Consider the following 13,096-nt stretch of genomic DNA (forward strand, 5'->3'; position numbering starts at 1 on the left):
CTGCGCCTTGTTACATCTCTTACACATATCTGAAGAAGCTAAATGCCGCTTGAATCGAAAGGTCTCAGTTGGTAGAGCATCATGTAAGCTAAGTCACATAGTAAATTTAAACTTCTCTGGAATGTTTGTGTTCCACAACCAGTTCCAATTACTGTTAGCATTCCAATTACAGCCTTAGTGATTGTTGAGAGAGGATTTGGTTGTATTTGTTGGAATATTATTGTATTTCTTTCAAATTGCCCATGTTACTCCACCTCTCCTCCCTTTCTTCTCTTGGATCTTTCTTGACGCTTTGGAGAATGTCTAGAAGCCATTTTCATAGAAATGTAACATTTTCTTTTGTTGGGGTGCATTGCATTTGAGAATCAATCCAAACTGTTTTAGTCTATTTTTTTTGTTCATGGTATTTTCTAACTTAATAGGCAAAAGACTAATTTTTTGCAGATTCGTAGTTCCATTTAAAGATTTATCGCTGACCAATAAATTGTTGCATGCACAAGGCGAGAATCGACCTAAACTACTTTAGTCCATCTAGAAAGATAAGTTATAACTACTTTTTTTTTTTTTCACTTTTTGGACAAATTGTTTTGTTTCCATTTGGACAATTTTTTAATATTTCAAACAATAAACAATTTTGGTCCAAACAAATATGGTTGGTCTCAATTATAAGCCTAATATTGAGGCCAAATTTATATTAATGTATAACCCAATCAGCTAGTTGACCAAAAGAGAGAACAGTAAGGACCTCCCAAACCAAAAACATTTAACAACGGTATAAATCTCGACCAAAAATAAATAACGGAACTTCAGAGAGTGATTCTCTGAGAAATGAACATACCACAGGACTAAAAAAAAAAAAAAAAACAAACAAAAATATCACTGAGAAATGTCAACCAACTTTTAATCCTTTATTATTCTCTATAGTTAATTAATTTTTTTTGGTATCTTATAGTTAATTAATTTACATAATAACTTTACTAGCACAGAAATTTAATTTATACGTAGACATATGGATATTTAATTCCTTTTAGTCTCTCAACAATCCTTTAATGTACACGAGACAGTAAACTTTTTATTTTAATTTCATTAAATTTTTATCTATATCATATGATATTTAGTTAATTCTCTTTTAACAAAAAAAAAAAAAAAAGAAGAAGAAAAAGCCTAAAAAGAAATGCTATGTAGTAGTACATGAAAATCAACCATGGTAGATAGAGGGATATAATGACAAAATCACCATTCACTCGAATACGTACTTAGGAAATTTTATATTTTGCTTTCTAGATTGTCAAATATTAAAATTGGATGCAGTATCACGATTAATAAAATGCGGTATGCTGACGTCAAGACTAAATCTTCTTTGAATACTATTGGTGCACGAAATTGTGATGTCCAGGCTCAAACAATCCCTGGCAACGTGAGCAACTTGGTGCGCGGATCTCAATACATAATTGTCACAACTTCGATACAACTAACCAGCAAGTGCACTGGGTCGTCCAAGTAATACCTTACGTGAGTAAGGGTCGAATCCCACGGAGATTGTTGGTATGAAGCAAGCTATGTTCACCTTGTAAATCTCAGTCAGGCAGATATAAAGTGATAATGGTGTTTTCAAATATGATATAATAAAATAGGGATAGAGATACTTATGTAATTCATTGGTAGGAATTTCAGATAAGCGAATGGAGATGCTTTTTGTTCCTCTGAACCTCTGCTTTCCTGCTATCTTCATCCAATCTGTCTTACTCCTTTCCATGGCTGGCTGTATGCAAGGGCATCACCGTTGTCAGTGGCTACATCCCCTCCTCTCAGTGAATAATATGCTCACGCACCCTGTCACGGCACGGCTATTCATCTGTCGGTTCTCGATCATGCTGGAATAGGATTCACCCTCCTTTTGCGTCTGTCACTAACGCCCAGCACTCGCGAGTTTGAAGCTCGTCACAGTCATTCAATCATTGAATCCTACTCGGAATACCACAGACAAGGTTTAGACTTTCCGGATTCTCTTGAATGCCGCCATCATTCTAGCTTACGCCACGAAGATTCTGGTTAGGAGATCTAAGAGATACTCATTCTAGCTTAATTCATGTAGAACAGAAGTGTTTGTCAGGCACGCGTTCATAAGGGAGAAGGATGATGAGCGTCACACATAATCATCACCTTCATCACGTTCTTGGGTGCGAATGGATATCTTAGAAGAGAAATAAGAAGAATTGAATAGAAAACAGTAGTACTTTGCATTAATCTTTGAGGAACAGCAGAGCTCCACACCTTAATCTATGGAGTGTAGAAACTCTACCGTATGAAAATACATAAGTGAAGGTCCAGGCATGGCCGAGATGGCCAGCCCCCTAAACGTGATCACAGGATCAACATACAATCCAGGATCCAAAGATGGTCAAAAAGACGTCTAATACAATAGTAAGAGGTCCTATTTATAATAAACTAGTCACTAGGGTTTACATGAGTGAGTAATTGATGCATAAATCCACTTCCTGGGCCCACTTGGTGTGTGTTTGGGCTGAGCTTAAGTGTAGCACGTGCAGAGGCCATTTGTGGAGTTGAACGCCAGTTTTTGTGCCAGTTTGGGCGTTCAACTCTGGTTTTGGATCCTTTTCTGGCGCTGGACGCCAGATTTGGGCAGAAGGCTGGCGTTGAACGTCAGTTTACGTCGTCAATTCTTGGCCAAAGTATGGACTATTATATATTTCTGAAAAGCCCTGGATGTCTACTTTCCAACGCAATTGGAAGCGCGCCATTTCGAGTTCTGTAGCTCCAGAAAATCCACTTTGAGTGTAGGGAGGTCAGAATCCAACAGCATCAGCAGTCCTTCTTCAACCTCTGAATCTGATTTCTGCTCAAGTCCCTCAATTTCAGCCAGAAAATACCTGAAATCACAGAAAAATACACAAACTCATAGTAAAGTCCAGAAATGTGAATTTAACATAAAAACTAATGAAAACATCCCTAAAAGTAACTAGATCCTACTAAAAACATACTAAAAACAATGTCAAAAAGCGTATAAATTATCCGCTCATCAACTATCAAATTTATTGATTTAGATATATTATTGACTCGTAAATATATTAGTATTATTAAGGGTAAAGCTGAGAAAAAATATGAGAAAAGAAAAATGGTTAAGTTAGTTTGGATTTCTGTTATAACAGATATATTATTTTAAAAAAAGTTGTTAGGATTCTGTTATTCTCTCGCTCTCACGATATAAATATATGATAGTGCTTTGTACAATTACAATATTTTCCATTACTCGAGTATTCTTCTCTTACTCTTTTACTTTTAACCTCTTACCTTCATTCTTGATCTATGATAAAAAAATTTAATTTTTTCTTCTACCTCAAACCATAATATGATATCCAAAACCTAAAGTCCATTGACATGACAATTATTCTAGCGAATTCATTATCGACAAAGTATCTACTACCATCAATTATAGATAAACTTGATGGTAGCAGATACTTTGTTGACATGAAAGTGTTAATGTTGCAAGTGTGAGGAGTGTTGAAATTAGTTTTACATCAAAAAAAGTAAGAAAGTGTGAGAAGTTTATAAGATGAGAGACCCATTAACTTATTACTTTAAGGTTTTGAGTTGAATGTGGTGCCTTCTCATCTTATTGTTATTATAGATATGAACAACAATAACAGAATGCACAACAATCTCACAATCATCCACCACCTCCTCCATCCTCTTTTCATCAACCAAGGGCTTATCTAGCTGCTCTCTCTACCAATAGTAAGTCTCAATGATTTCCAAATTCGAGAGCAAGTCAGCATGTCAGTGCAGACCCTACAAATCTTCTCTAATCCTTAACATCACAAACTGGCTCAGATCATTTGTATATAGGTAATGGGGAAGGTATGCCTATTACTTAATCTAGTTCCTCTTAAAAGATTCAAAAACTAATATGTGTTTCAAACTGATTAATCTTTTGATTGTGTCAGAAATTATTCACAATTTGTTAAGTGTGTCTAAATTTGCTGAGGACAATTGTGTTTTCTTTGAATTCTACCCTAAAGAATACTTTGTGCATGATCAGGTCACCAAGAATCTTCGTCTCCAAGGAATAACTATATATATCTTATCTACTCTTTCAATTCCCAAATCTGTGTGTTTAAATTCTGCACCATCTAAAATTTCTATTAGTAATACTATCTTAGCTAAATGTAGTTCAAAGAATAATGATTTAATTGAGCTATGACATAGGAGACTTGACCATCCAACTCTAAAAAATGCACTCAATGTTCTAAATAAATGTAATATTATAGTTTCTACTTCTACTAGTTCTAATTCCATTTGTGAATGCTATGCTATGGCTAAATCTCATTCCTTGAACTTGTCTATATTAATATTTGGGGGGTCCTCTCTTGTTATTTTAAGAAATGGCTTTAGGTGTTACATAAGCTTTGTAGATACTTATACAAAATACACATGTTTGTCACTTTTAGTTAACAAATCTGAAGCTCTTAATGCCTTTCAAAATTATAAAGCTCTCATGAAAACACAGACAGGTTGCAAACTATAATCTATTCAAATGGATCATGGGATGAAATTTCTATCAAAAGCATTTGAGAAATTTCTATCACAACATGGTATTTTGCAGAGGATGTCATGTCCTTACAAAGATTCTGGTTTTCTAACATCTAACAAAACTGATTTAGCACATAATGATACTGATTTCTCTTCCAAGTTGCTATCTCCTCTCATTTCAAAACCGGATAAGCCTCCTCCCACCAATTTAAATCAACCTACTTCCATTCATGATTTTGATTCCACCTCTACTGCACAAACAGAAAATACTACTATTACTTTCTCTTTTATAATACCATCACCAACGCAATCACTACCTGAAATTCTTTTTCAAATGAAAGGCTTAGTTAAACTATGTATATGGAACAAGCTCTGGGATTCATTAATCAAAATCCAGGTTTGGTGTGCAAACTGAATAAGACCATCTATGGCCTTAAACAAGCACCTTGTGCTTGGTATAATACATTGTCCTCTACTCTCTTAAGCTATGATTTTAAGAGTACATGATTTGATCCCACTCTATTTATTAGAAGAAATTCTCAATCTATATTTTTCTAATTACCTATGTAGTTGACATTTTAATTATAGGTAGCATTTCACAAGATATTTCCAAACTTTCAGATTTGAACTCTGTGATCTCTCTCAAAGACCTGGGACAATTTAACTCTTTTTTTCTTGGGCTTGAGGCATCTTATCCTGATTCAAATCAAATACTGGTGTCACAGGCTAAGTATGCTAGAGATTTGCTCTCAAGAACTAACATGCTTCATGCCAATCCTACTCCCACACCTATGGTATCATCTAATAAATTATACTGTAACAGTTCCACACTATTTGAGGACCCAACTCTATACATATCAGTCACTGGTGCCTTATAATATCTCACCCTAACCATAATAGATTTCATCTATGTAGTAAATAAAGTATGTCAGTTCATACATAGCCCAACGATCAATCATTGGAAGGCCCATTAAAAGGATCCTCAGATATATATACAAGGTACACAAAACCAAGGATTATTGTTTACAAAGAATACTAACACTAGAATTATTGCTTTTTCTGAGGGAAAAGCTGAGAAAGAAATATCAGAAAAGAAAAATAATTTAGTTTGAATTGTCGTTATAATAGAATTATTATTTAAAAAAAATTATTAAGATTCTGTTATAACTATTCTCTCACTCTCACTATGTAAATACATGGCAGTGCTTGGTACAATTACAAGTGAATAAATCACATTTTATTTTCCATTACTTCAGTATTTTTTAGGTTTTGCTAGGTAGACAATGACTTTTGTGAACAATGTGAACAATAGGCTCTAAAATTGGTCCAATAAAATAAAAAAACACTCAACTCTCAAATTATCTCCTAAATCCTAACATTAGGATAACCATCCGCACACCTAATGAATTGAGCATCCACACTGATAAGAATAAAACACACAATTCCCTATTTGCAAGAATCAGAGGAGAAACAATATCCACTCACAACAAGTATTAACACCAGCACAATAATACCCAATAGCAGCGGAAAAATCACATAAACCAGAAATTAGAAACAAGCTAACACACCAAGATTTTTAACGTGGAAAACCTCCTCAATGAGAGAAGTAAAAACCATAAGTCACCAAGACCAGAAAATAGCTTCACTATGATGAAAAATAAGGTACAAGAGAGTCACAAATTACTGCACAAAATGTGTGCATACAACAAGCCAAACAACCCAAGCTTTAAAGCTTTCAAAACAAGAACAAGAAGATGAAAATACCACAAAAATAGAGTTACTATGCATGGCCAATATCTCCAGCTACAGATATCGAATTAAAGATCCGAATAGTGAAATTAAAGAACCAGATGTGTAGAACACACTGTCCAAATTTGAGCTCGATCCAACGGTTAACGAATCTGCAGCAACCAATTTACAGAGATAGCTTTGTGTATGTGCGAAAATGACTTTCTCTCTTCTCTTCTCTCTAGTGTTTGGTGTTCACCTTTCCAAAATGACCTCTCTCTCTCAACCCTAACTCACCTCAGCCACTTCAACTATTCATGGGTTTGGATACTAGCATTTGGACTTTTTCTCCACATAGGAAGGGAGCCCAAAAACCCAACAAATCTCCCCCTCACGACTATGTGGAGGTAACCGCCAATCCGGCGATTAAGCAACAAACTTCAAACTTCCATCTTGGTAATGCCTTGGTCATCATATCAGAACCATTCTCATCAGTATGAACCTTTTCAAGTTCCAACAACTCAGCATCTAAAACATCACGTATCCAATGATACCTCACATCAATATGTTTGGATCGAGAATGAAAAGTAGAATTTTTACCAAGATGTATAGCACTTTGACTATCACAAAACAACACATAGCTCTCTTGACTAGATCCGAGTTCCTTCAAGAATTTCTTCATCCAAAGCATCTTCTTGCATGCTTCAGTAATGGCAATAAACTCGGCCTCCGTAGTAGACAAAGCAACACATTTTTGTAATCTTGATTGCCAGGACACAGCTCCACCCGCAAAGTTGATCAAGAAGCCTGAAATGGACCTTCTAGAGTCAATATCTCCTGCCATGTCTGAGTCAGTGTAACCAACTAGAATAGGCTTATCACTTCCATAACACAACTTCATGTTAGAAGTACCACGAAGATATCTCATTATCCATTTTACAGCATTCTAATACTCTCATCCTGGGTTTGAAACAAAACGGTTAGCACAACCAACAGCATGAGCTATATCCGGTCTTGTGCACACCATAACATACATTAAACTACCCACGGCTGATACATATGGAACTTTTTCCATATCTTTCTTCTCTTCATCACTTGATGGACTTTGCTTACAACTCAATTTGAAGTGCGTAGCAAGAGGAGTACTGACGGCCTTTGCTTTCTCCATTTGAAACATGTGCAACATTGTCTCTATATATTTCTCCTGTGACAACCAAAGTTTCTTCTCTTTTCTATCACACTCGATTCTTATACCAAGAATCTCCTTTGCCGGCCCAAGGTCCTTCATTGCAAATGACATTGCAAGTTGCTTCTTCAACATATCAATCTTAGAAGCATTCTGACCAACAATAAGCATGTCATCAACATATATCAAAAGGATAATAAAATCATTACTAGCAAACTGTTTAACAAATACACAATGATCAGAAGTAGTCTTCTTGTAGCCTTGTTCTGCCATAACAGACTCGAACTTCTTGTACCATTGTCTTGGAGCTTGCTTCAAGCCATATAAGCTCTTCTTCAGTTTGCAAACATGATCCTCTTTGCCTTTTACCATGAAACCTTCAGGTTGTTCCATGTAAATTTCATCCTTAAGATCACCATGAAGGAAAGCAGTTTTCACATCCATCTGCTCTATCTCTAAATCAAGACTTGCAGCCAAACTCAAAACAGTCCTAATAGAAGATCTTCTCACAACCGGTGAAAAAATTTCATTATAGTCAACTCCCTTTTTCTGCCTGTAATCCTTGACCACCAATCTAGCCTTGTATCTTGGACACTGAGAATTTTCTTCATGTTTCAACCTATAAACCCACCTGTTCTACAAAGCTTTCTTTCCTTTTGGCAACTTCACAAGCTCAAATGTTTGATTATCATACAAAGATTTCATTTCATCTTGCATTGCATCAAACCATTTCTTATTGTCGTCACCTTCCATATCTTCCACATAACATTCAGGTTCTCCCCCATTAGTCAAGGTCACATATCCATCAGTAAATGTTACATACTCACTAGAAGGATACCTCGTTGAAGGTCGTCGCTCTCTAGTAGACCTCCTAGGATAAAAACCTGGTGGATCTTCAGGTAGCTCAGGTTGATTATCAGCATCATCATCAACTGGAGCATCAATTAGATCTCCCATCTCCTGGTCATCAGGAACCAAAGGCTCATTTTGCTGCATATGCTCCTGATCTTGATTCTCTGCTAGTTCTGACAAAGGAGGCGGCTGAACTGGATCTACATCAGTCAAGTCACTGCTCTTTTGTGATTGACTCTTCTCTGCTTTATCAATGTCTTTAATGGTTTGGTCTTCAACAAACTCTACATCACGACTTCTTACAAGCTTCTTTTCAACTGGATCATAAAGCCTGTAGCCAAACTCATCTTGACCATATCCAATAAAAATGCATTGTCTTGTCTTCACATCCAACTTGGACCTCTCATCTTTTGGAACATGAACAAATACTTTGCATCCAAAGACTCTCAAGTGATCATACGAGACATCTTTGTCCAACCAAACATGATCCAAAACATCATTGTCCAAAGCAATTGTAGGACTCAGATTAATCACATGAGCCGCTGTAAGTAGCGCTTCACCCCAAAAGACTTTAGGTAACTTAGCTTCAGTAAGCATACACCTAACTCTTTCAATCAGTGTTCTATTCATCCTTTCTGCCAAACCATTCAGCTGAGGTGTTTTAGGAGGTGTCTTTTCATGCCTAATGCCTTGCTGCTTGTAATACACATCAAATGGTCCACAATACTCACCACCATTATCAGTGCGAATACATTTAAGCTTTTTACTTGTTTGCCTCTCAACCAAATCTTGGAATTGTTTGAACTTTTCCAAAGCTTGGTTCTTTGTTTTCAAAGCATAAGTCCAAAGCTTTCTTGAATGATCATCAATAAAAGTAATAAAGTAAATAGCTCCGCTAAAAGGACCGTACCTTCAAAGGACCACAAATATCGGAGTGCACTAATTCCAAGAAGTCTGATTTTCTTGAAGGTTGATGCTTCTTGAAAGATAATCTTCTTTGTTTGCCAGCCATGCAATGAGAACATTTCTCCAACTCTGCATTCTTCAAACCTAAAAGAGCATCCTTTCGATCCAAATAACTAAGTCCTTTTTCACTAATATGACCAAGTCGTCTGTGCCACAAGCTACAAATTTCTTTACTTTCAATCGCATTCACACTACCTTTTGCAATCATGGCATGCATCACATACAAACTTGAAGTACCTTTTTCTCGAGCCACCACTAAGTTGCCTTTAGTAAGCTTCCATTGTCCAAAGCCGAAAGTGTTTACAAAGCCTTCATTATCAAGCCTTTTAACTGAAACTAAATTCAAGCGAACATGTGGAGCGTGTCTAACATCTTTGAGTAGCAGCTTCATTCCCATATTAGTCTCAAGACAAACATCTCCTACACCAATAACCTTGGCCAAGCCATCATTACCCATCTTAAACACTCCAAAATTACCTGGAGTATAAGAAGTGAAGAACTCCTTCTTCGGTGTAACATGTATTGAGGCGCCACTATCAATTACCCAGCTGAACTCATCATCAGAAACAAGATTGACCTTGTACTCATAATAAGCAATATCAATAGTAAGAAGATCATCTGACATAGAAGATACACGATCATTACCACTATCATCCTTCTTTTCTTGCTTACCTTTGTTTTTCTTTTTCCAAAGATAGCAATACTTTTGAACGTGACCCATTTTGTGACAATAGTGACACTCAACATTCTTGTATCTTCCCTTGGATTTGCTCCTGCTTTTACCTCTACCCTTTTGAACTCTATTCTGATTTCTCCCCCTGGTTTCAGTGACTAACATTTCAGAGTGTGACGAAAAATTCTGCGTCTTCCTTCTCATCTCTTCATTTAAAATGCCACCTTTAATAAGTTGCATGCTCACTTTATCATTCGGAGCAGAATTAATAAGAGAGATACGAAATGTCTCCCAAGAATCTGGTAGAGTATTTAGCAACCACAATCCTTGAACCTCATCTTCAAACTTGATTCCCATGCTTGAAAACTGATCCATAACCCCTTGAAATTCATTCAAGTGATCTAATACTTGTGACCCCTCCTTGTATCTCAAATTCATCAACATATTCAATAAGTACAATTTATTATTGCCAGACTTGGAAGCATACAAGGATTCAATTTGATTCCACAAAGCTCTAGCATGAGTCTCATTAGTAATGAGATTATAAACATTATCATCCACCCATTTCCTAATAAAACCACAAACTTGTTGGTGTTCAAACTCCCATTCTTCATCTGTTTTAGATTCTGGTTTTTGTGTAGAAAATACGGGTAAATGTAGATTTTTGACAAACAACAAATCTTTCATTTTGCCCTTCCATAGATGGTAATTAGTGCCATTCAAACTTATCATCCTAGTAGAATTATTTGCCTCCATCTTTCAAACAAGTTATAACCAAATACCCAAAACTGAGCTCTGATACCAATTGATAGGAATAAAACACACAATTTCCTTCTTGCAAGAATCAGAGGAGCAACAATATCCACTCACAACAAGTATTAACACCAGCACAATAATATCCAATAGCAGCGGAAAAATCACATAAACCAGAAATTAGAAACAAGCTAACACACCAAGATTTTTAGCGTAGAAAACCTCCTCAATGAGAGAAGTAAAAATCACGAGTCACCAAGACCAGGAAATAGCTTCAATATGATGAAAAATAGGGTACAAGAGAGTCACAAATTACTGCACAAAACGTGCATACAACAAGCCAAACAACCCAAGCTTTAAAGCTTTCAAAACAAGAACAAGAAGATGAAAATACCACAAAAACAGAGTTACTGTGCGTGGCCAATATCTCCATCTACAGATATCGAATTAAAGATCCAAACGGTAAAATTAAAGAACCAGATGTGTAGAACACACTATTCAAATTTGAGCTCAATCCAACGGTTAACGAATCTGCAGCAACTAATTTACAGAGACAGCTTTGTGTATGTGCGAAAATGACTTTCTCTCTTCTCTTCTCTCTAGTGTTTGGTGTTCACCTTTCCAAAATGACCTCTCTCTCTCAACCCTAACTCACCTCAGCCACTTCAACTATTCATGGGATTGGATACTAGTATTTGAACTTTTTCTCCACATAGGTAGGGAGCCAAAAACTCAACACACACATTATTAACTATACATGAGTAAATCGAATCAAAAGAAATAACTATCCAATTAAAAATAATGAATATAATCCTAACATATCTATTATTCATATTATTTAGTATTCTCATTATCTACTTATATTTTTATGTATTTTTTTATTCTCTTACTTTCAATCGATCTCTTGTATTCATCTTGACATATGAATCAAGAATTCAATTTTCTCTTCTACCTCAAACCTTAATAAGTATGTTGTGTTAGTGTCACACTCCTATATCTATAATCATAAAGTGTCCCACAATATTGATTAGAATTGGGATTAAAGATATTATTAAGTGGTTTTAAAGTATTGATTGTATCATATGAATTTGACTTAGCTTTGATGATAAGATGTGACTTAGTATTTAATATCTAAAATTAAATTAGATTCATTTAGTTATATTAATATTTAGAGAAAATCATAATTTCTTTCTCTATGAGATATTTAAATGATATTTTTTATTTTATTTATAAAATTTGTATTTTTTTTCTTTTATATTAAAATAACCTACTATTTAATTTTTTCCCCAAAAAATCTTTTAATAATCATTATAATTATATATACAAATTAGTGATAACTAATTGATTAATTTAAATAATAACGATATAAAAATATTTTAACTTGTTACGAAAAATATTTAATTATAAGAGTATAATTTTGATGTACTGACAATGTAAAACGCTTTAAACTGTTATTCAATTATATCCATTCTTTTGGATGATTATTTACGCGTTCAATATGAAAGGTAATTATTTTTATTGATGTAGCGTTACGTAATTGGATGCACGTGTAAAACTACTTTACACTGACAGTGCATCAAAATTAATTAAAGTTATTTTATAATTAATGATAAAATATTAAAATAAATACATTTTATTACATTAATAATAAATATAAGTTGTTCTTCTTCTTCTTATTATTATTGTTGTTGTTGTTTGAATTTATCAGATAATTATCACTAATAATAATAATAATAATTGAATGATATTTTGGTAAAAAAAGACTAAAGATAAGTTACTTTTATTTTCATAAGCTAAGAAACTCTATATTTTATAGATAGAAGAGAGGATAATGTCCTTTAAACAACTTAAAAAAAAGAAGATTGTCATTTTTTTTTAAATATTTTATTATTTAATTCTCTTGACCAAAATATTTTTCGATATATATATATATATATTAGAGATAATTATTTGATCAATTCAAATATAATAATAATACAGAATATATTTACTATTTAACACAATAAAGTTTATTTATTTTTAATATTTTATCATTAATCATGAAATATATAAAAGTTTTTTTTACACCAAAAAAATATATAAAAGTTTTTAATTAAATATTTTTGTAACAAATTAAAATATTTTATATTATTATCAACCAAATAAATATTACTAATTATATATATATAATGATTATCAAAGGATATTTTGGTTATACTTTAAAAATATATTATTTTAATCTTAAAAAATATTGTTGGTTTTCCAAGAACCTCTGCCACCACGAGAATTCCTGCCACCACGACCTTTTCTTTCAAATGGGGCTCTTCTAAGGTTATTGTATGCTCTTCGAGCAGGATTAGAATATGAATTTGTCGGAAGAGTCCGTTGCAGTAGTAGTAGTAGTAGTA

This window comes from Arachis hypogaea, chromosome 17 (assembly GCF_003086295.3).
Source record: "Arachis hypogaea cultivar Tifrunner chromosome 17, arahy.Tifrunner.gnm2.J5K5, whole genome shotgun sequence".
NCBI lineage: Eukaryota > Viridiplantae > Streptophyta > Magnoliopsida > Fabales > Fabaceae > Arachis > Arachis hypogaea.